The sequence below is a fragment of the Schistocerca cancellata genome, chromosome 6, assembly GCF_023864275.1.
Source record: "Schistocerca cancellata isolate TAMUIC-IGC-003103 chromosome 6, iqSchCanc2.1, whole genome shotgun sequence".
NCBI classification, from domain to species: Eukaryota; Metazoa; Arthropoda; class Insecta; order Orthoptera; family Acrididae; genus Schistocerca; species Schistocerca cancellata.
Genome location: NC_064631.1, coordinates 26,949,511 through 26,973,947, shown reverse-complemented (window position 1 = coordinate 26,973,947; position 24,437 = coordinate 26,949,511). Strand labels below are relative to the sequence as shown.

General features: G+C 42.8%; 1 protein-coding gene across 4 annotated transcripts in view; it reads left to right on the top strand.

Annotated features, from left to right (window-relative positions):
• Positions 1–24,437, top strand: part of LOC126190895 (protein rolling stone-like) — a 149,757-nt gene that overhangs the window by 29,015 nt on the left and 96,305 nt on the right. Inside the window, exon 1 of one of the 4 annotated variants that reach the window (XM_049931512.1) lies at positions 13,628–13,930. The exons of 2 other annotated variants lie outside the window; for them this stretch is intronic. The gene's annotated coding sequence lies outside the window, so the exon portion shown is untranslated. Of the gene's footprint in view, positions 1–13,627; positions 13,931–24,437 lie in introns of those variants that run through there. One more of the 4 variants, XM_049931509.1, reaches the window with a different exon arrangement.

The following is a 24,437-nucleotide window of genomic DNA, read 5'->3' as shown; positions in this document are numbered from 1 at the left end:
CTTCCGCCCGAGATTGTATATCAGTCACGGGCCTTTCACAGTATGCTGATACAATAGCTCGTCGAAAGATCCGTACTAAGGACAGGAAAGCAGCACAAGTTACACCAGTACCCAAGAAAGAAATAGCTGTAATCCGCTGAATTACGGACTCATAGTCTATCAGCAACGTCAATTTGTAGCAGGATTTTGGGACATACACTGTGTTCGAACATTATGAATTACCGCTAAGTAAACGATTTATTGATAAACAACCAACACGGATTCAGAAAATATCGTTCTTGTGAAACACAACTGGCTCTTTATGCTCCCAAGGTAATGTCAAACTGATTGCATATTTTTAGGTTTTCAGAAAGCTTTTGACACAAGTTCCTCACAAACTACTACTAATCAAATTGCGTCCCTATGGAGTATCTTCTCAGTTGCGCGACGGAATTCGTGAGTTCCTGTCAGAAAGGTTCATCAAGAACGCCATCTGTTTTTCCTAATTCGTATTAATGATTTAGGAGACAATCTGAGAAGCCATCTTAGATTGTTTGCAGACTATGCTGTCATTGACGGTCTAGTAAAGTCATCAGCAAATCGAAATCAGTTGCAAGATGATTTAGGCGAAATATTTGTATGCTGCTAATTAGCCACATGTGTACTGGCAATTAGCCATATGTGTACTAAAAGGAATCCTTTAAATTTAGGTTACACAATAAGAGCTGCGAACAACTGAATTTCATTGGTAGAACACTTAGATGTAACTGATCCACTAACTAGGCTTGCCCGTCCTCTACTAGAGTACTTCTGTGTGATATGGGATATTTACCAGATAGGATTAATGGTGGACATCGAAAAAGTTCAAGGAATGGTAGCTCGTTTAGTACAATCGCGAGATTGGGGAGAGAATGTCAACGGATTATGATAGGCGAGTTGGGCTGCAACCATTAAAACAAAGACGTTCTTCGTTGCGGCGATATCTAGTCACAAAGAGAGTGATCATATAGATGTAGATGTAGACATGCTTCATAAAAGAAAGAAAAGTACTGTAGTATATAAACTTTAAAACAAATACAACCAGTGCCACACACGTATGTAAGAGGCAATATCGTAGAACGTTATGTAGGCAATTGCTCTTCTACTGGCAGTAAGATACTTTGTTTACGTTATTCATTTGCGAGGCGGTGTCGACGTGGTTTGGACGGGGTCACACAGCACAGGCCGTGAACAGCGAGCACGTAGTTTCCAGGTATAATGGGCGCAAATTGCACAGATTCCTGGTTGCGTGCAAATTTCACTAAGTGCACTTTCCATATATCCGGTATGTGCGCCGTAGACTTGAGCAATGTTTCAGTACAGATCGCACGATTGTTTATTAAGCAGTCTCCTTTGTAGATTGATTGCCTTTTCCCAGTATCCTAGCAAAGAACTGAAATTTGCCAACTGTTCCACCATCGGTTGAGCGTATGTGGACACTACTTTTGATTACGCCCACAAACTGCTACAGCCGGGTATTTGTGAGAGATGACTGATTCCAATCATTTACTCATTGATATTACTGTTAGAAGATACAACGTTTTTTTCGTTTAGTGACATGCACAATTATACATTTCTGAATATTTAAAGCAAGTTGTCAATCTTTCTACCTCTTTGAAATCTTATTAAGATCTCACTGAATATTTGCGTAGCTATTTCATGGTCGTATATTATGACGTTTCTGGAGACAGAAAAAGCTCCTTTTAGGAAACAACACAGGTTCTGAAAATAACAATCGCGTGAAACCCAGCTCGCTCTTTTCGTTCACGAGTTCCTGAAAGCAGTAGACAGATACGGGCGTCCAGGTAGATGCTGTGCTGCTCGACAATCGAAACGCGTTCGATACATTTCCGCACTGAATGAACCAAAATGCGAGAGTAACGAATATCAGACCAACTGCGTCATTGGACTGGAGAGTTTCTAGCAAACAGAAACATTCTCAAAGTAGAGAAATCTTCAGCTGTAAAAGTAAATTAGGGAGCGCCCCGAGGGAGTGTTATGGAACCTCTTTAAAAGAGGCGCGGCTTCTGTAGAAGATGCTCCGCGCCCAGAACAGATATACCGCGCAGTGACGAACGGAAACATCGGCGCAGAAGAAGAGTTTGTGAAGGAAAAGAGGCTTATTTTTGTAAACGAAATGGCTAATATTTTGGAATTAGTGTTGGTCTTATACAATATTGTTCATCATGTACAGCGATTCAACAAAGCTCACGGCAAGACGGGTGCTACGTCAGTTGACTGCTGCATTGAGGAATGGTTGCGTCGACGCCTGTAAGAAAGGTAATGGCTTTCTGGACAGAAGGTAACATTTTTAATAATATCGGGAATCGATATATCGATATTTAAGAGTTATCATTATCGGCTCTCGATATAATGGAAAAAATTACCGATATATCGATGGGAAAGTATCGATCCACAAGGCAAAAAAAAAAGAACGACTCCACATTGTAAATATGCTGCCGTTTTTAGAGCTGTACATTTAAGTACAGTGGTCTATGGGTGCCGGCACGGTAGCTCAGCGTGCTCGGTCAGAGGGTTAGTCGCCTTCTGTAATAAAAAAACTGAGTTAATAGATCAACAACGAACTTAAAAGGGTGTCTTACGACGTCCGCCCCGATCAGATACAACGAACGAAACCGAACAAAATGATATTAAAAAAAAAAAGAAAAAAGGGGTAGCGTCTTTGATTCATAATCAAAACGTCTTCGGTCCCGGGTTCGATCCCCGCCACTGCCTAAATTTTGATAAATGATCAGCATTGGCGGCCGAAGACTTCCGGCATAAGAAGTCAGCCTCATTCTGCCAACGGCCTTGTCAAAGAGGGCAGAGGAGCGGATAGAGGTACAGGGCACTCTCTTATCCTAGGGGTGGGAAATTGCCCCTAAAGGCGGAAGAATCAGCAATGATCAACGACATGAGGATGCAGAAGGCAATGGAAACCACTGCATTAAAGACACGTAATGTGAATCCACAGGAAATGTGGCCTGTAATTAAAGAAGTGTCATGATGATCTCTCCATTAGCAAAAGATTCCGGAATTCGGATCTTCGGGAGGGGACTGCCAAGGGGGAGGCTACCATGAGAAAAAGATTGAATAATCAACGAAAGGATAACGTTCTACGAGTCGGGGCGTGGAATGTCAGAAGCTTGAACGTGGTAGGGAAACTAGAAAATCTGAAAAGGGAAATGCAAAGGCTCAATCTAGATATAGTAGGGGTCAGTGAAGTGGACTTAATAAAAAGAAAAGTACAAGTTTATTGTTAGATAAAAATGACAAAATAATTCCTGATGTTAAAGGTAAACTGGACAGGTGGACAGAATATGTCAAAGAACTATTTGAAGATACAAGAAAAGATCAAAAATTTTATGATAACATGATCGGAGAACGAGGACCAAGCATATCGAAAGAAGAAATATTACATGTTATCAACAAATCAAAGACAGGATAAGCCCCTGGACCGGATAAGATACCAAATGACATCCTGAAACTCATAGGAATAGACCATATAGATATATTTGTACAATTGTTTAATGATATTTATAATTCGGGAATTATTCCTAGGGATTGGTTGACATCTACCTTTGTTACATTACCCAAAAAGGCTAATGCCAAAACTTGTAATGATCACCGTACAATAAGCTTAATGAGTCACACCTTAAAGATATTTCTAAAAGTTATACACCAACGAATATACAAAAAAGTAGAAGAAGGTATAAGTGAAACACAATTCGGTTTTAGAAGTTCCCTCGGTACAAGAGAAGCATTGTTTGCTTTTAACATATTAGCGCAACGATGTATGGAGGTTAATCAGCCACTATATGTGTTCTTCCTGGATTATAATAAAGCATTTGACAAAGTTCGTCATGATCATCTCATAGAATTGTTAGAAAAGAAAACACTTGATAAGAAAGACATCCGCATTATATATAACCTCTACTACAATCAAACCGCAATCGTGAAGGTAGAAAATGAGTTATCGAATGATATAGAAATAAAGAGGGGTGTGAGACAAGGTTGCGTTCTCTCACCCTTATTGTTTAATATGTATTCAGAAGACATATTCCAGGCAGCTCTATCAGATGAAATAGCTGGCATTAAAGTGAATGGGCTAAACATTAACAATGTTAGGTTTGCTGATGACACTGCACTACTAGCTGGAAACCTCAAAGATCTACAATTACTTCTTGACAAAGTCGCAGAAAAAAGTGAAGAATTTGGCTTGACTCTTAACGTAAGCAAGACTAAGTTCATGGTGATATCTAAAACACACCAACAAGAAAATCTTACAATCAATAGGGAAAGAGTCGATCAAGTACGTAAATTTAAATATCTCGGAACAATTGTAAATGAGGAGATTGAAAGCTCAGAAGAAATTAAATCGAGAATAGGACAGGCCAGAAGTATCTTTAATAAGATGAAAAATGCATTCTGTTCGAGAGACATTTGTTTAAACACAAAAATGAGGTTGCTAAGATGCTATGTATTCTCAAAATCACTATACGGAATGGAAGCGTGGACATTGAAAAAGAAGGACATGAACAGTTTAGAAGCTTTTGAAATGTGGGCATATAGAAAAATACTTAGAATTAGTTGGGTGTCGAGGATTACTAATCAAGATGTCCTAAGAAGAATGGGAAACGAAAAAGAATTAATTAAAACTATTAAAGTAAGGAAGCTACAATATTTAGGCCATGTTATTAGGGGAGTAAATTACAAAATATTGCAAATAATACTAAAAGGGAAAATTTGTGGGAAGAGAACGAGGGGTAGAAGACGGACATCCTGGATTGACAATTTAAAAAATTGGTACAACTGCTCAACGTCAGAACTCCTTAGATCAGCCAAATCAAGATCAGAAATTGCCATGATGACAGCCAACCTTCTTAGAGGAGACGGCACATGAAGAAGAAGTGAAGTGAAGTGGAAGGAACACAAGGATTTCTGGTCAGATGAGTATCGGGTAATATCAACAGCAGCAGAAAATGGTATAACAGTTGTAGGATTCGTTATGAATAGGAAGGTAGGGCAGAGGGTGTGTTACTGTGAACAGTTCAGTGACCGGGTTGTTCTAATCAGAATCGACAGCAGACCAACACCGACGACGATAGTTCAGGTATACATGCCGACGTCGCAAGCTGAAGATGAACAGATAGAGAAAGTGTATGAGGATATTGAAAGGGTAATGCAGTATGTAAAGGGGGACGAAAATCTAATAGTCATGGGAGACTGGAATGCAGTTGTAGGGGAAGGAGTAGAAGAAAAGGTTACAGGAGAATATGGGCTTGGGACAAGGAATGAAAGAGCAGAAAGACTAATTGAGTTCTGTAACAAGTTTCAGCTGGTAATAGCGAATACCCTGTTCAAGAATCACAAGAGGAGGAGGTATACTTGGAAAAGGCCGGGAGATACGGGAAGATTTCAATTAGATTACATCATGGTCAGACAGAGATTCCGAAATCAGATACTGGATTGTAAGGCGTACCCAGGAGCAGATATAGACTCAGATCACAATATAGTAGTGATGAGGAGTAGGCTGAAGTTCAAGACATTAGTAAGGAAGAATCAATACGCAAAGAAGTGGGATACGGAAGTACTAAGGAATGACGAGATACGTTTGAAGTTCTCTAACGCTATAGATACAGCAATAAGGAATAGAGCAGTAGGCAGTACAGTTGAAGAGGAATGGACATCTCTAAAACGGGCCATCACAGAAGTTGGGAAGGAAAACATAGATACAAAGAAGGTAGCTGCGAAGAAACCACGGGTAACAGAAGAAATACTTCAGTTGATTGATGAAAGGAGGAAGTCCAAACACGTTCCGGGAAAATCAGGAATACAGAAATACAAGTCGCTGAGGAATGAAATAAATAGGAAGTACAGGGGAGCTAAGACGAAATGGCTGCAGGAAAAATGTGAAGACATCGAAAAAGATATGATTGTCGGAAGGACAGACTCAGCATACAGGAAAGTCAAAACAATCTTTGGTGACATTAAAAGCAACGGTGGTAACATTAAGATTGCAACGGGAATTCCACTGTTAAATGCAGAGGAGAGAGCAGATAGGTGGAAAGAATACATTGAAAGCCTCTATGAGGGTGAAGATTTGTCTGATGTGATAGAAGAAGAAACAGGAGTCGATTTAAAAGAGATAGGGGATCCAGTATTAGAATCGGATTTTAAAAGAGCTTTGGAGGACTTACGGTCAAATAAGGCAGAAGGGATAGATAACATTCCATCAGAATTTCTAAAATCATTGGGAGAAGTGGCAACAAAACGACTATTCACGTTGGTGTCTAGAATATATGAGTCTGGCGATATACCATCTGACTTTCGGAAAAGCATCATCCACACAATTCCGAAGACGGCAAGAGCTGACAAGTGCGAGAATTATCGCACAATCAGCTTAACAGCTGATGCATCGAAGCTGCTTACAAGAATAATATACAGAAGAATGGAAAAGAAAATTGAGAATGCGCTAGGTGACGATCTGTTTGGCTTTAGGAAAAGTAAAGGGACGAGAGAGGCAATTCTGACGTTACGGCTAATAATAGAAGCAAGGCTAAAGAAATATCAAGACACTTTCATAGGATTTGTCGACCTGGGAAAAGCGTTCGACAATATAAAATGGTGCAAGCTGTTCGAGATTCTGAAAAAAGTAGGGGTAAGCTGTAGGGAGAGACGGGTCATATACAATATGTACAACAACCAAGAGGGAATAATAAGAGTGGACGATCAAGAACGAAGTGCTCTTATTAAGAAGGGTGTAAGACAAGGCTGTAGCCTTTCGCCCCTACTTTTCAATATGTACATCGAGGAAGCAATGATGGAAATAAAAGAAAGGTTCAGGAGTGGAATTAAAATACAAGGTGAAAGGATATCAATGATACGATTGGCTGACGACATTGCTATCCTGAGTGAAAGTGAAGAAGAATTAAATGATCTGCTGAACGGAATGAACAGTCTAATGAGTACACAGTATGGTTTGAGAGTAAATCGGAGAAAGACGAAGGTAATGAGAAGTAGTAGAAATGAGAACAGCGAGAAACTTAACATCAGGATTGATGGTCACGAAGTCAATGAAGTTAAGGAATTCTGCTACCTAGGCAGTAAAATAACCAATGACGGACGGAGCAAGGAGGACATCAAAAGCAGACTCGCTATGGCAAAAAAGGCATTTCTGGCCAAGAGAAGTCTACTAATATCAAATACCGGCCTTAATTTGAGGAAGAGATTTCTGAGGATGTACGTCTGGAGTACCGCATTGTATGGTAGTGAAACATGGACTGTGGGAAAACCGGAACAGAAGAGAATCGAAGCATTTGAGATGTGGTGTTATAGACGAATGTTGAAAATTAAGTGGACTGATAAGGTAAGGAATGAGGAGGTTCTACACAGAATCGGAGAGGAAAGGAATATGTGGAATACACTGATAAGGAGTAGGGACAAAATGATAGGTCATCTGATAAGACATGAGGGAATGACTTCCATGGTACTAGAGGGAGCTGTAGAGGGCAAAAACTGTAGAGGAAGACAGAGATTGGAATACGTCAGGCAAATAATTGAGGACGTAGGTTGCAAGTGTTACTCTGAGATGAAGAGGTTAGCACAGGAGAGGAATTCGTGGCGGCCCGCATCAAACCAGTCAGTAGACTGATGACAAAAAAAAAATTAAGTATTGATTTATTATCAGATTTTCTGTACATCAAGAAGATAGCAACCTGCTTATCCGCCTTAGAGCAATACTGATAGGAAAACGATTCAAGTTCACGCTTGGCGGTAACGACTTTGGTAACATTGGTAATTGCTTGTCAGTGGCTTAATAAAAGGTGTCGCATGGGTGCGTTGTTCGGTTTCGTCTCTGATCGGATTTGTCTGGAACACTTTCCCTGGTTTTTCATTTCTACAAACGCCAGCGGCATAGCAGATGCAAATGCAAAATTGCGTGATGCAGCTAAAAGTCAGCATTTCCCTTCACGCGTCTCCGCCCACTGCAAAAACCAATCTTATCATTTCGATTTTTGTTCATCAGTTTCAGCAAATGTTTTGGAAGAATATCGATGTAAAGAAATAGCTCACTAGTTGCGTTAAAAATGTGGCTAGCGTGATACTTCTTCACACCGGAAATCTTGTTATTCCATTCACACCGCCACCTTACAGTGCCTTCGGACTTCTTCTGTGCCATCTATACTTGCTTCACACAGTCAAAGAGGAAGACCAGAAGTGATGAATGGTCAAAAGGTAGTGAGACTCCTTCACACAGTGAAAGAAAGATTATGTTCAACTACAACTTCAAAAGAACAGCACCAAATAGTTATCGAACATTGCGAAAAAAAATATAGTATAAAATAAAAATATCGGCACTCGGTATTGCCATTTTGATATCGATATAAGGGTGACGAAATATCGCCGATATATATAGACACTTTTTGAAACAGTATCGATACATCGGCATTTTATCAACAGCCCTAGGCAGAACTGCTACAGCAGATGAAACCTAGGTGCACTTGCAACCGGAAGTAAATTACTTTTGTCTCAGGTGTTTTGTTGCAACACGACAATGATGGTCCCATTCTGCCCAATCAAACGTAGCAACAATAGAGGATATGAAATCTGAATTTCTCGACCACCCGGCTTGTACACAAGACCTCGCCCCGAAAGACTTACACGTGTTCCGATGGCTCAAATAAGTGCAGGGACGCAATGGTATCAGAACGAGGAAGAGAAGCAAGCCGCAGCGCGCGAGTGTCTGCATTCTCAACCAAAAGAACTCTTCTCACGAGGTATCCTTGCACTCGGTTTCTCTGCGCTTTTGTTTCATTAATTATGTGTAACTAATTAAAATTTGTTATATGCGTGGAAAAAATTGAAGAATATTTTTCGGAGGGGGGGGGGGGGGGTCGAAAAGTTCAGCTGGGGGCGCAGGATCACCTCAGAGCGGCTCTGCTACGTCTGAGAATGGTTACATCTGCAATTTATCTGTGTTGCCTCATTACCTTAATCGGTATGTTTCAAAACGCCGGGCATAAAAGCGGACTCTTCCGTGAATTTTATCTCGAGTTGTATTTATGTTAGGAAGGTAGGGTCAAGTGTCATGGACAGCCCTTGGACCAGGGATAGTTTTTATACCCAACACAAGAATCCTCACTGTGCTACGGCACAAGGTCAAAGTGTAACTATTACACACTTCTACCTGCTTAGACAAATGAAGCAAATCGGTAGGTCCTCTTTCCGTTTGATGTGGTCTACGATGGACCTTAAGGCGCTAATGGAGGCACCATTAGTTCATGGACGGTTCTTTGGAAAACCACTCAAAAATGTTTCTCTGTACTATCTTTTCGTACCAAAACCGAGCCACAGATTCCAAGACGGCTAAGTACAGCAACTGTCTGAAATGTCTGCGATATTTTCCTAAGATCCCAATCTCGAACGACCTTGGAAATTTTCTGGTATCTTTGTTCATTTCTGAGATGCAAAGTTTAAAAGTAGCCCTATTTCTATACGTAAAATGCGAATATAAAATCCGGTTTGAGCGAAGTCTAAATAATAAATAACAACAGCAAATTGCTCAAATTATTCTCTAGGTATGTATCTAAAAGTACCATCTTCCTGTTATTAAAAATCTTTATTAGTTCCTTCGCCAATGAACTAACCTTAGAAAACACTGACAAAGGCTTTTTTTACCATTTTTTCGTACCAAACCTGAGCCGTGTATTTCAAGACGACTATGCCTTGCAAATGTCCGCCGCTCGTGGTCTCTCGCTAGAGTTCTCGCTTCCCTAGCACGAGGTCCCGGGTTCGATTCCCGGAGTGTTCGCTGGCCGGGGTGGCCGCGAGCGGTTCGAGGTGCTACAGTCTGGAACCGCAAGACCGCCACGGTCGCAGGTTCGAATCCTGCCTCGGGCATGGATGTGTGTGATGTTCTTAGGTTAGTTAGGTTTAAGTAGTTCTAAGTTCTAGGGGAGTGATGACCACAGATGTTAAGTCCCATAGTGCTCAGAGCCATCTGAACCATTTGAACTGGTTTGATGCAGCTCTCCGTGTTACTGTATCCTCTGTAAGCCTTTTCATCTCCCAGTCACTACTGCAACCTACGTCCCTCTGAATCTGATTACTGTATTCATCTCTTGGTCTCCCTCTACTATTTTTACCCCCCACGCTTCCTTCAGACCTAAATTGGTGATCCGTTGATGCCTCAGAATGTGTCCTGACAACCAATTCCTTCCTTTAGTCAGGATGTACTACAATCTTCTCTTCTCCCCAATTCTGTTCAGTGCCTGCTCATTAATTATGTGATCTACCCATCTAATCTTCAGCATTCTTTTGTAGCACCACATTTCTAAAACTTCTATTCTCTTCTTGTCGAAACTGTCTATCGCCCATGTTTCGTTTCTATACATGACAACACTCCATACAAATATTTTCAGAAAGGACTTCCTGACACTTAAATCTATACTCGATGCAAAGAAATTTCTCTTCTTCAGAAACGATTTTCTTGTCATTGCTAGTCTACATTTTATATCCTCCCCACTTCGACCCTCATCATTTATTTTGCTTCGCAAATAGCAAAACTCATTTACTACTTTAAGTGTCTCATTTCCTAATCTGATTCCCTCAGCGTCACTTGATTTAATGCGACTACCTTACATTATCCTCGTTTTACTTTTGTTGATGCGCATCTTATATCCTCCTTTCAAGGTATTGTCCATTTCGTTCAACCTCTCATCCAAGTCCTTTGCTGTCTCTGACAGAATTACAATGTCATCGGCACACCTCAAAGTTTTTATTTCTTCTCCCTGGACTTCAATTCGAATTCCAAATTTTTCATTTGTTTTCTTTACTGCTTGCTCAATATACAGATTGAATAACATCGGGGAGAGGTTACAACCCTGTCTCACTCCCTTCTCAACTACTGCTTCTCTTTCGTACCTCTTGACTCTTTATAACTGTACAAATTGTAAATAGCCTTTCAGTCCCTGTATTTTACCCCTGCCACCTTTAGAATTTGAAAGAAAACATTCCAGTCAACATTGTCAATGCTTTTCTTCAAGTCTACAAATGCTATAAACGTAGTTTTGCCTTGAGTAGTTACAATACCCTTAAATCTTAAAAGCTGCTAAACAGGACACTACACTTATTTAGGTAACTGCACACAGGTTTTACACTCAGTTGTTCATGCTCCCATACTTCTGGGATGGATGAATTTGATTCAGCAAATCTTAGCTACCCTTTGGTTTAAGAAGTGATAGAATTATATACAACTGTATTTCAAATTAAGTTTCACCATCAGTATTGCTTTCAAAGGCGCTACTTTCATTTGCGTTTTCTCAGGTGTCCATAACTTAGTCAAAGAAATGACAACTCGACTGTTACATTTGCACCGGGAAAACACTACACAAATTCTACAGTCTTAGAAATATTTTCATAATATGTACTACGAGGTGACAAAAGTCAACGTATACCTCCCACAATCGAGTCGGACCTCCTATTGCCCAGAGTAGTGCAGCAGCTCGACGTGACACAGGCTGAACAAGTCGTTGTGAGTCCCCTGCAGAAATACCGAGCCACGCTGCCTCTATAGCCGTCCATAACTGCGAAAGCGTTGTCGGTGCAGGATGCTGTGCAGGAAGTGACCTCTCTATTATGACCCACAAATGTGCGGCTGGATTCATCTCGGGCGGTATGGGTGGCCACATCATTTGCTCAAATTGTGCAGAAAGCTTTTTGAACCAGTCGTGAACAAATGTGGCCTGGCGACGTAGCGCATTGTCATCCGTGAAAATTCAGTAGTTGTTTAGGAACATAAAGTCCACGGATGGCTGCAAAGGTGGCCGAAACACAACCAGTTGCAGTCAGTTATCAGTTCAGTTGGACCATCTGTATATGTGCAAATCGCTGTCCCTTGACTTTTGCCACCTCGGTATATGTTTGGGTGTGGAGTGCATTTGTATCCGACGCATATCTGTGGCAGTTTTTCCTGTGCTCGATTTTTCTGTTTCCTGAGATGTGACAAACTGCAGCATGTTAACACACTCTTGCAACAAGTGGTCATCATCAATTTTGAATTTCAGAAACGTTCGTAAGAGATTGGTAGCACTTTTGTAGTTCATCCCATGTAGGTAGATAGTTCAAAAGAACCCGTCCGTAGTCTCGAAAGGTATTAAAATGATCTGTCCATTGTCCAATGGACAGCCAAAGAAACTGGAACACCTGCCTAATGGAGTGTAACGAGTAGGCAGAAGTGCCGCGAGACGACGTGGCATAGACTCGACTAATGTCTGAAGTAGTGCTGGAGGGAATTGACACCATGAATCCTGCAGGACTGTCGATGAATCTGTGAGAGTACGAGGGGAAGGAGACTGAATAGCATGTTGCGTGGACATAAATCGATACAGGTGATCAGACAGGATGCTTACGTGTGTGTCACCCGTCAGAATCGTAACTAGACGTATCAGGGATCTCATATCCATCCAACTGCACACGCCTCACACCGTTACAGAGCCTCCACCAGCTTGAACAACTCCCTGCTGACATGGAGGGCCCATGGTTTCATGAGGTTGTCTCCATACCCGTACAGGTCCATACGCTCGATACAATTTGAAACGAGACTCGTCCGACCAGGCAATATGTTTCCAGTCATCAACAGCCCAGTATCGGTGAAGACTGGCCCAGGCGAGGCGTAAAGCTTTGTGTCGTGCAGTCGTCAAGGGTACACAAGTGGGCCATCGGCTCCGAAAGCCCATATCGATGATGTTTCGTTGAATGGTTCGCACGCTGACACTTGTTGAAGGCCCAGCATTGCAATCTGCAGTGATTTGTCACGCCCAACGATTCTCTTTAGTCGTCGTTTGTCCCATTCGTGTCGGATTTTTTTCCGGCCTCAGCGATGTCAGAGATTTGATGGTTTACCGGATTCCTGACAATCACGGTACACTCGTGATATGGTCCTACGGGAAAATCCCCATTTCATAGCTACGTCGGAGATGCTGTGTCTCATCGCTCGTTCGCTGACTATAACACCACGTTCAAACTCATTTAAATCTTGATAGCTACCATTGTAGCAGCAGTAACCGATCTAACAACTGCACCAGACACTTTTTGTCTTACATAGGCGTTGCCGACCGCAGCGCCGTCTTCTGCCTGTCTACATATCTCTGTATTTGAATACGCATGCCTATACCAGTTTCTTTGGCGCTTCAGTGTATATTGATGATGAAATACAGTATAGATACTTTTCCAATGCTAGAAATATAAGTAGTTATATATTCAAACCGTACATGACTGAAAACTTGATTTGATATCGAAAAACAGGAACATTTGCGCTTTTAGACAGAATCCGTTGGCGACAGCGGGACTGGACTCGAATATCCGGACTGGCCCGGCAAAATCGGGTCACTTTAATGAAGGGCAACCGCTGAAAATGTGCATCAGGACAGACAATTCCTTCCGAAACTGAGTCCAGTACTTTACTCACTGCGCCACTTCGATTCACAGGACAGCACGGAATGATAGGCTGTGCCAGGAAGAGCGAGCTCGACCACAGACACAGATACGGATGCGATATCAGCTGCGAGCGCGCCCGGGCCCACCGGACCACGGAGACGCCCCTGGAACACGTGCGTGTCACGTGCGGGCACCACTGGCTCCTGGAAAGCGGCGGTGTCGTCGGCGGCCTCGCAGGCAGGAGAAAACATAAGCCGCCAGTTGCGCAACCAGCCGGTTTTCCTGCTCTGCCCGAGTCCTGTGTTTCCTCAATCGAGAGGCCGGCATCCCGTCAGTGACGTGGCCGGCAAGAAACTGGAGGCTCCAGGAACATGTTCTCGATACGCGCTAAGCACGTACGCAGTGAGGCTGCTATATTCGACTGAAGTGCTCAACTCCGAGAAAAGCGACGTCCCATCTTCTCTCATCCACGGTTCGTATTCATTCAATTTTCATCTCTGTCTTGTTGTAGTTTAATCTGCAACTTTCTGCACCACTTACAGCTGCGTTTTGTTATGCCATGTAATGTATCAGATTGTTAAGGGGGAAAGTCTAAAATCAGAATTTAAGGCATCGTCCACAATGAGGTCCTTTCAGAAACGGGAGTGAAAAATACTAATGTCTTCTCAGGAACTTCGTTTAGACGCTCTTTTCCGAAACTGCAGATGAAGTACAGGGTGTTTAAAAAAAAAAAAAAGTGACACGTATTCCTACATGAGGTAGCATTCGTCACAACTAGAAGTGAAGTTCCGATAATTATGCGTCCGGTAAGCAGTACCTGCTGTGATACATTCACTAGATCCTCTCATTCCCATCTGCCTGTTACGCAGAGGTAGACACTATAGGCATTACTGCAACGGCATACCACGCATCCCGACTCACCGTTCAATCATTTTCCGCTGTGAATCAAGCACTCTTCCAAATACACTTTGTAACGTTCTTCGTAAAAGTATTGTGTTTTTGTTCGCCAATGAATATGAAATGCGTAATGTTTGTATCATGCAAATTTAATGTGTGATGTGTTGTTGAGCAAATGACTTAGTCCGCAAAACCAATACGCAATTTTCATAAAGAAATCAATCCCTCTGAAATTTACCTAGTCTAGTCAGCACCGAGTTCTATGGCCCTGTGCAATAAACTGATAAAATTCCCTATTCGCCGGCCGAAGTGGCCGAGCGGTTCTAGGCGCTACAGTCTGGAACCGCACGACCGCAGGTTCGAATCCTGCCTCGGGCATGGATGTGTGTGATGTCCTTAGGTTAGTTAGGTTTACGTAGTTCTAAGTTCTAGGGGACTGATGACCACAGCAGTTAAGTCCCATAGTACTGAGAGCCATTTGAACCATTTCCTATTCACATAAACAATGAAATAAATTTTCCTAAAGTCTAAAGTTGCAACGGATGTAATCTTGGTATCCTGGTCTCTCCACAGTACGCATAGAAAATATTCAATCCCGGCATAGCGAAGTGCAATGCCGGCCGTAAAATAGATTCATACAAATAATATCAGTAGATTGGTTGATAATTGAATAACCTTGCAAATGTTCAGTGAAAATATTGGATATTGGCTCAGCGCTGTGCAATGCAGCCCGCATTGAAGCTGTTACAAACATTAATACTTTTCTGATCCTAGTACATTAATATCTCTCTGACTCTGATTTAAAAATGATTTCTTTCAAAAAATTATTCATTGGTTTCAAATAAACACGACATAGAAGATGATGAGGTACTGATAAGGGGATATCCTAAGACCAAATGCTTCAGTTTGAACATTGTATTCAAAATAAAGTTTCTCCTTCATAAAATGTGACATGAAACATTTTACATTAACTTCAAAATCAGTGGACTTCTCAACTGTTCTACAATTCTCACTTGCTGTCGTAATTAAAAACACTTGGATTGTTGTATGACAAAAAGTCTGACATCGTTTGACAAAATAGATTACAAAATTTAACTTCTCTGTATCAGGTTTAGAAAACACACAAAATATTACAAATCGTGTACACCTAATCAACCTTTACATTAAATCTGATGGAAAATACTTGGTTCCTACATTCAAGGGTCAATACTTTAAAAATTAGCGAAATCCAAATTGCGTTGCTGCATACTTAAAACTATATGTACAAAATTGCATTACCTTACACATTTGTTCCAGTTGCTTTATCATCGAGTTACAGTATCAACTGATTGCCCCTCTCTAACTGACATGGACAATGATCAATATTGTTAACGATCAGTATCACTTCAATTCTCGATAATCTTATAGCCTTACAAACTAATAATACACTTTACACTTTTATAGAAACTACTACGACCTAACATTTACTGGCTCAGTGTGAGCATAAACAATATCATTCGTCCATAGACCAACAGCTACATTCTTCCAGTCAGCCGCTAGTTCCAAGTCTTACATCCCACCTACGACAGAGTGCAACGGCAACTGCTACTGCGTTCCGCGCGCACATACTAACAATAGATTCTGTCATTCGGGCAACATCTTTGGTTCAGTGGTGTCAAAAATACAATCTCTTCTACAAAAGTATTGTCCCACGATCCGTATAAATCGCGTAGAAAACACAGCCGTTGCTTTTCTGCAAGGCTACCGTTGTACAATAGCGCTAGTTCAAAATGGCTCTGAGCACTATGGGACTTAAAATCTGAGGTCATTAGTCCCCTAGAACTTAGAACTACTTAAACCTAACTAACCTAAGGACATCACACACATCCATGCCCGAGGCAGCATTCGAACCTGCGACTGTAGCGGTCTCGCGGTTCCAGACTGTAGTGCCTAGAACCGCTCGGCCACCCCGGCCGGCAATAGCGCTAGTAATTAATCACGGAGTAATCGCTGATACACGGCACTTGTTAAATTTTTTGGTAAAGTCTGTGGCGCTCCATAGTTAAACGGCCCGTATCTCAACAAGCATTGGTTTCTGGACATATAGTTATGAAACTTTTCTTCTTCTTTTTATCAATAGCACCTCCTTTAGGAATGTGGGACACTGTCATTTAAACATCTTGTAAAGGCGAGTAGAAGCAGGACCACTAAACGTGGCAGATCAGTGGTTTTCAATAATCGACTTCAAATATCGTGCGAGGGCTGTTCAATAAAAATGATCATAATTTTTTATGGTCATAATTTCTCACGCTAAAATTTAATCTTGTGATATTCTGTTAGTTTAATGTGCAACAAACGACACCGTAGTAGTTTCATTGTTGGGACTCCTGGTTCCCGTCTGTGAGTGGCAGGCAAGTTCAGACACGTTCAGTAACGCCTACCGCTGCAATCTAGGTAACACGCGAGGAACAATATGCGGCTTTGAAATTCTGCTCAACAAATCTTCAGCTGAGGCCTATACATTGTTACAGGAGGCCTATGGATATTCTGTTCCTCCCTACAGCACATCTCGAAGGTGGTTTAAAATGTTTAAAGAGGGTACACAATTAATTTCAAAGGAAGGTAGACCCGGTGCTCCAGTTGCTGCTCTTACGGAAGAAAGCATTTACACTGCTGCTGTCATTGTGTGGGAGGATCGACGAATTACCTTAAGATCACTTTCTGAAATACTGAACATTTCATTGGGTGCCACCCAAACGTTGGTGACAGAAAAGTTACACATGTTACGTGTTTGTGCAAGACTGTTGATTCCCGAACAAAATGACATTCGCGTGCAGATCTGCACGCAGTTAAACTTGATGTTAAAGGAGGATCCGGAGGTTCTTTCGAATGTAATCACTGCTGATGAAACTTTGCCACATCATTTTGATCCTGAGAGCAAACAGCAAAGCTCAGTGTGGAAATCTCCTTCATCACCAACCCCCCAAAAAGCAAAAGTGGTTGCTTCTGCTGGAAAAGTTATGGTCATTTCACTCTTTGATGTTCATGGATCAGCAAGTTGTAGCTGCACACACATCAGTAACTGGACAATACGACAGGGATGTCCTCAAAACATCGCAAGCCCATATCAGGCGCAAAAGACCACATTTCCGTGAAGCAGTCTGGACGCTGCACCACGATAATGCGCGGCTGCATATCGCCAATGTTGTTGCTGAGTACCTTGCAAAAATCAACGTGAAGTGCATCCCTTACCCTCCCTATAGTCCGGATTTAGCCCCGTGTGACTTTTTTCTATTCCCTAACATGAAGAAACGCCTTCATGGGAGGCATTATCAATCATGAGAAGCAGTGGTGAAGGCTGCAGAGGCGATTTTGAAGGACCTCTCAAAAAATGGTTTCCAGCATGTATTTGAAGACGGAGAAAAACGCTGGGGCAAGTGCATAGCATTCATGGGAGACTGCTTTGAGAAGGACCATAAAAATTATGAGGATGATTAAAGGCATGTAGTCAAAAATAATTATGACCATTCTTCATTGAACAGCCCTCGTATATACTTATGGGTCGCTTTCAAGCAGTAGATGGAATAAGTAAATAAAATGTCAAATCAAAATCCTTCAGCCGTGTATATCTCCAAACTTATTTTATTTTTGTACCAGCTGCGGTGTTACATGACGCCATCTTCAGTAGCCCTGAACGATGTGTAGGAAGAACCTCACCTCTTGCATAATCGAAATACGGGCCAGCATACAGTCACTGTTGTCCATAGACTTCTTCATAACATCGCGAGCCCTTCGACCATTGCTTACAGACTCAAGCAGGACTTTTAATCTTCAAACGATGATCGAAGGGATCGTGTTGTTATAAAGAAGACTGCGTATACCAGTGATTGTGTGCTGGCCCCTATTTCGATTGTACGAGAGGTAGGATTCTTCCTTCACGTCGGTCAGGGGGACTGAAGATGGGATAGTGTAACATCGAAACTGGTAGCAAAATAAAATAAAATTGGAAATATGGAGGGATGAAGGGTTTTGATTTGACATTTTATATTGAACAGCAGTGGTGTCGCAACTATCCTGGATAAAGATGAAGTTACAGAGAATAAGTAAATATCGTGTGGCTCCCAGTCTAGTTAGTTGCATGTTCCATGGATCATTTGCACGATAGATCATAATTATATGGAACGAATCAATTTACACACACACCGTAACTTAATTTTTAAGTATGACTACATGCTGAACATTTATAGCTAAAAAAATGTACAGATGTGAGTTAGTAATTCCTACCCACCATCTTTTACACATTAACAGAAATTCTTCTACAGAACAGGAAGAGTTGTCAAGGAGAAACTTTCTTAGTTTGTTTTTCAAATTTTACTTTGCAACCTGTCAGACATTCTAAATCGTTCGGTAATTTATCAAAAAATTTATTGCGACATTGTGAACCCCTTTTTCTGCTAAAGACAATCTTAATGTAAAATAATTTATGTGATTTTTCCTTCTGGTAGTGTAGTTATGTACATCATTATTGCTTTTGAGCTGCAGTGGATTATTTCCAACAAACTTCTTGAGGCAACAAATATACCGTGAAGCATTAGTCAGAATGCCTAACTCCTTAAACAGGTGTCTACAAGATGATCGTGGATGAATACCATATATTACTCGATGGCTTTCTTTTTTAAACATGAGTCATCTCAGAATATTATTTCATATTAAGTTATTGAATGAAAATACCCAAAATATGTAAACTTGCTGATTTCCCTCTCCGCAAGATTTGCAATGACTCTAACTGCAGATGTGGCTGAATTACGTTGTTTTAGGAGTTCCGAAATGTGCTTTTTCCGTTTAAATTCTAATCAGTATGAACACACAAGAATTTTGAAGTTACCGCCGTATTTTATTATTTCCTCACCATGTGTTACACTTGTCATCGGTGTAGTACCCCTAGATGTGCATTAAAATTGAGGATGAGAAGAAATACTAAACAATGTTCTTAGAAGTATTATTGACTGGTTTTCTGCGAATGTGCAGAAATCCAGTCAATGATACTTGAAGAACATTGTTTACTATTTCTTCTGTTTCTGTATGTGTGCTTGGATTGATATCAATATTAATGTCATCTGTAAAAAGAATTAATTCTGGTCCAGGCCTTTCAATCTGACCTCACTTCGACAGCTCACATGTCAGTGTCGCTGCTTATTTTATCGAGCAGCTTCCCATTTGCCCTCACCAGCCGAAGTGCACCCCGCGTAAAGAAGGGGAAAACCGACCGTTTAAAACCGTTGCCGGTATTTTAGTTCTGAATAACCGGTTATTTTTCGGTATTCGTTTGGTCTCGGTTATAAAAAGGTTTTTTTTATTTTTAGTAGTAACCGAGTGAAAACCCGAAATATCAACTAGCCATAGCAGCAATGCAATTTTTGTAAAAAAAGAGGAATTTTTATTCGTAAAATTTGCGTTGGTTTGAAATATTGCGTTATTATAGAAAATGGGAAAAGCGATCAGTGACATTTTAATGACAATGCAACAAACACATGGCGTATGAATTGGTACAGAACTGCTAAGACAATGATGTCCACGTCGGCCATGTGTCGTGACTTGAGCTACACATGTACGTGCAGTATGAAAGACTTTTTTTTCGTTATTGAATTTCCATTCCTCCCCAGACGGGGGTCGGGCTGGCAGCAGCGTAACATGCCGCTCTGTAGCCTACATAATGAGGAGATAATAAAACAATAAAAACAGGTGACAAAACGGTGACTGGTTAAAACTGTGACATGGCGAAAAGTTGCGGAGTGAAATTAAAAAAAAAAAAAAAAAAGGTTGGTGATGCCGAGTGAAATACATAGTAATTAGATAGGCACAATTAAAAAACATGGCGACAGTCTGCTTTCTGTTGGCAAGAGTTAAAAAACACACCTAGCGACAATATGGTGTCTGTTCGCAACACTGGAAGGAGTTGCACAACACTAAACACTCACTTAAAACTGAACCATAGAGGAGACACGACGGCAGATGGGGGGGGGGGGGGGAGGGGGATATGCAAGACTTGCCCCCACCCTATCTATATGGTAGTTTCTCGGTGTCGTCGCCGAACGTCCGTTGTATTGCAGAATGACACCAACCCTAGTCTGGAAATATATTTATGAACTACAATGTTTTAATGAACTACAATGCTGTATTTGTTTCAATACCAGGGTTGCCCGGAAAGTAATGCACCGCAGTTTTTTTTTCTTCAGCCGAAAACAGTGCTACGAATGCGAAGCGTTACGTATGTATGATTTCAAGTCTCCTGAGTGAGCATGCCAAGTTTCCGTCACTTCCGACAGATAGCGTAGCTGCGGGACAGTTTTGAAATGGCGTCTGCAGGTGATGTACGTTACAAGCAACGTGTCGTCATTGAATTTCTCACTGCAGAGAAAGAAACTGTGGGGAATATTCACAAACGCTTGTGCAAAGTCTATGGAGCATCTGCTGTCGACAGAAGTAGAGTTAGTCGCTGGGCACGGAGGGTGAGGTCTTCAGAAGGCGGTTCGGTGGAGCTCCACGGTTTGCAGCGGTCGGAGAGACCATTCACGGCTGTCACACCTGACATGTTGCAGTGAGCTGACTTCATTTAGGCCATTAAAGGAAGCCATTCATGCAAGACAATTTGAGAATGACGAGGAGGTGATTCACACAGCGAAGCACTGGCTCTGCCGCCAGGACAAGTATCAATACCGACAGGGCATACACGCCCTTGTTTTGCGCTAAGCCATAGAACGGGTTGGAGATTACGTGGAAAAATAATGTGTGTAGATAAAACACCATCATCGTTATGTTCAATAAAGAATGGTTGAAAAAACAAAATGCGGTGCATTACTTTCTGGACAACCTTCGTAGACTAACGATCTGTCGGCGATTTGCATGAAGTAATAAAAGACGAGGAAAATTGTGATAACAGTAATAAAATTAAAAACTTTAAAACAATTCATTCGTAGTGTACAATAAAAATAGAACGTAGCTGACCTGCTGCCTGGGTCAACATAATATACCTTTATCTGCTTGTAGTCCTTCAAAACGGAAAAATTAACATGAAAAATAGTTCCCAGTTTTCATCCTTTGACACTGATCATTAGTAATGGCCAAATAGTGGTATGGTCCCCGATTTCAACACGATTTTTGAGCAGAGTTTCCAAAAATCTGGAATCAGTAGAAGAATACCAGTGATCTTTTTTGTAGTTTTCAACCACTTACCACATTTCGTGAAAACCAGCTGAGCCGTGGCCGGCTCATGTTCTCGCCACGTCTCATTTGACGTCCTGTTTTTGCTGTACGACCACCTCGTTATGTTAATTTCAATTACTGGTGTCACTGAGTTGCCGCCTTGCCTGCCCATATGCGGCAGCAGCGGCGCTTATCGATATAAGCGCTGGCGTATTATCTTTGCTGACTGCTGTTACCTCCCGGTTGTCGTGTGTTAGGAGTTAGTTCGTATCTGCCAGTGTGTTGGGAGGCGCTAGCAGTGCAGTTCGGACCTGGCAGTGTTTGACTTTGGACGCGGCTCGCCCAACGGTTGCCGATATACAAGGTGTCCGAAAAGTCTTTCCATGATTACATAAATTGATAACTCAGGCTAGAAGTAAGATACAAATATGAAACTGGTGTCTAATTGTTTACAAACTATCAAAGTTTTTTTCACACATCAGTAAACTTCCACATGAGCACCGTTGGTAGCCTTACAGCTCCCTCCCTGTCTGCTGAGGTTCTTGGTCGACCAGACCTCGGAAGGTCAGCAACCGATCCTGTGTTCTTGAACCTCTCATACCAGGCTTTAATGCTCTTGACATCAGGTGGATTCCTTCCAAATGTTGTCTGGAAGTGTCTCTGCACTGTGGTTGGTGATCGTGTCTCGTGGTACCACAGGACACACTGTGCCTTCTCCTGATTGGTTAACATGGCTTCTTGGGCACTGCACCTCATCCACTACTTAGTACTGCGAACCTAAAACAGAAAAAAACTGTGATAGTTGTAAACAATTCGACACAAGTTTCATATTTGTATCTTACTTCTAGCCTGAGTCATCAATTTATGTAATCAGGGGAAGACTTTTCGGACACCCTGTATATCTTGAGTGCGGACCACCTCGGTTGGTAGTCGGTCGGTCGTCTTGTTGGACGACGTGTATGTTGGCCGGCGATCGCTTATGGTTTGCCTGCGTGTGCCGACTCGTGGTTCGTCCTTGTTGTTGCACAGTCGCTGCCGTCAGTATTGTCTGCTCCTTCGTCCTTGTGTTTGTGAAATTTTGCGTAGCTTGTTATCTCGACTGCTCAGTTATTTCAGTGCTGTCTCCGTGCTCATGTCTGGCAGTCAGTCGGTTGGTGTGGATCAGCCAGGAAATCTCCGCACGGCGCAGTGGGCCGGGCCCGCTGGCGGTCTGTACGCAGTGTCGGAGTGTGTGTGAGCTGTTCCGATTGCTACGAGGTTCGTCGCTCACCGACCCCGGACATCGAAGTTGAGTGGTGATTTAATTACCGAAGCCAGTCTGTTCAGATTGTGCCGTTGGTTTTCATGGTTGACTGTTGGGGTTATTCCCGTGAGCAACAGCGGGTGTTAGAGTTGGCGAAGGTTTGGCCACCATCCGGTGGAGTTTAACTGTATGTTGGTTATTTGAGGTCCAAGTGCACCAGCGGAATCTTCTGCCTTGTGGCCATTAGCGTTCCCGTTATCGGTCCTGGACGCTGACATAAAATTCAGGCAGTGTCTTTTCCTCATCGTCTTGTCGCTGACCAACAGGTGTGTGTAGTTTTGACAGCACATGCATGCTAGGTTGTGGACGGCTGGGCCTTTTACGTTTCGGCTTTGGAGTTCCTTGTGTACTGGTCGGGTGGAAAGCAAGTCGTCTTGTCGTTGGGTCCGTTGACTGTCTCTTGATTGGGTTGCCGGCGGATCGGATATAGTTGGGCCGACTACAAGTCACCCCTAAGCGAACGTTAATACACTCCTGGAAATGGAAAAAAGAACACATTGACACCGGTGTGTCAGACCCACCATACTTGCTCCGGACACTGCGCGAGGGCTGTACAAGCAATGATCACACGCACGGCACAGCGGACACACCAGGAACCGCGGTGTTGGCCGTCGAATGGCGCTAGCTGCGCAGCATTTGTGCACCGCCGCCGTCAGTGTCAGCCAGTTTGCCGTGGCATACGGAGCTCCATCGCAGTCTTTAACACTGGTAGCATGCCGCGACAGCGTGGACGTGAACCGTATGTGCAGTTGACGGACTTTGAGCGAGGGCGTATAGTGGGCATGCGGGAGGCCGGGTGGACGTACCGCCGAATTGCTCAACACGTGGGGCGTGAGGTCTCCACAGTACATCGATGTTGTCGCCAGTGGTCGGCGGAAGGTTCACGTGCCCGTCGACCTGGGACCGGACCGCAGCGACGCACGGATGCACGCCAAGACCGTAGGATCCTACGCAGTGCCGTAGGGGACCGCACCGCCACTTCCCAGCAAATTAGGGACACTGTTGCTCCTGGGGTATCGGCGAGGACCATTCGCAACCGTCTCCATGAAGCTGGGCTACGGTCCCGCACACCGTTAGGCCGTCTTCCGCTCACGCCCCAACATCGTGCAGCCCGCCTCCAGTGGTGTCGCGACAGGCGTGAATGGAGGGACGAATGGAGACGTGTCGTCTTCAGCGATGAGAGTCGCTTCTGCCTTGGTGCCAATGATGGTCGTATGCGTGTTTGGCGCCGTGCAGGTGAGCGCCACAATCAGGACTGCATACGACCGAGGCACACAGGGCCAACACCCGGCATCATGGTGTGGGGAGCGATCTCCTACACTGGCCGTACACCACTGGTGATCGTCGAGGGGACACTGAATAGTGCACGGTACATCCAAACCGTCATCGAACCCATCGTTCTACCATTCCTAGACAGGCAAGGGAACTTGCTGTATCCCGCATGTATCCCGTGCCACTCAACGTGCTCTAGAAGGTGTAAGTCAACTACCCTGGCCAGCAAGATCTCCGGATCTGTCCCCCATTGAGCATGTTTGGGACTGGATGAAGCGTCGTCTCACGCGGTCTGCACGTCCAGCACGAACGCTGGTCCAACTGA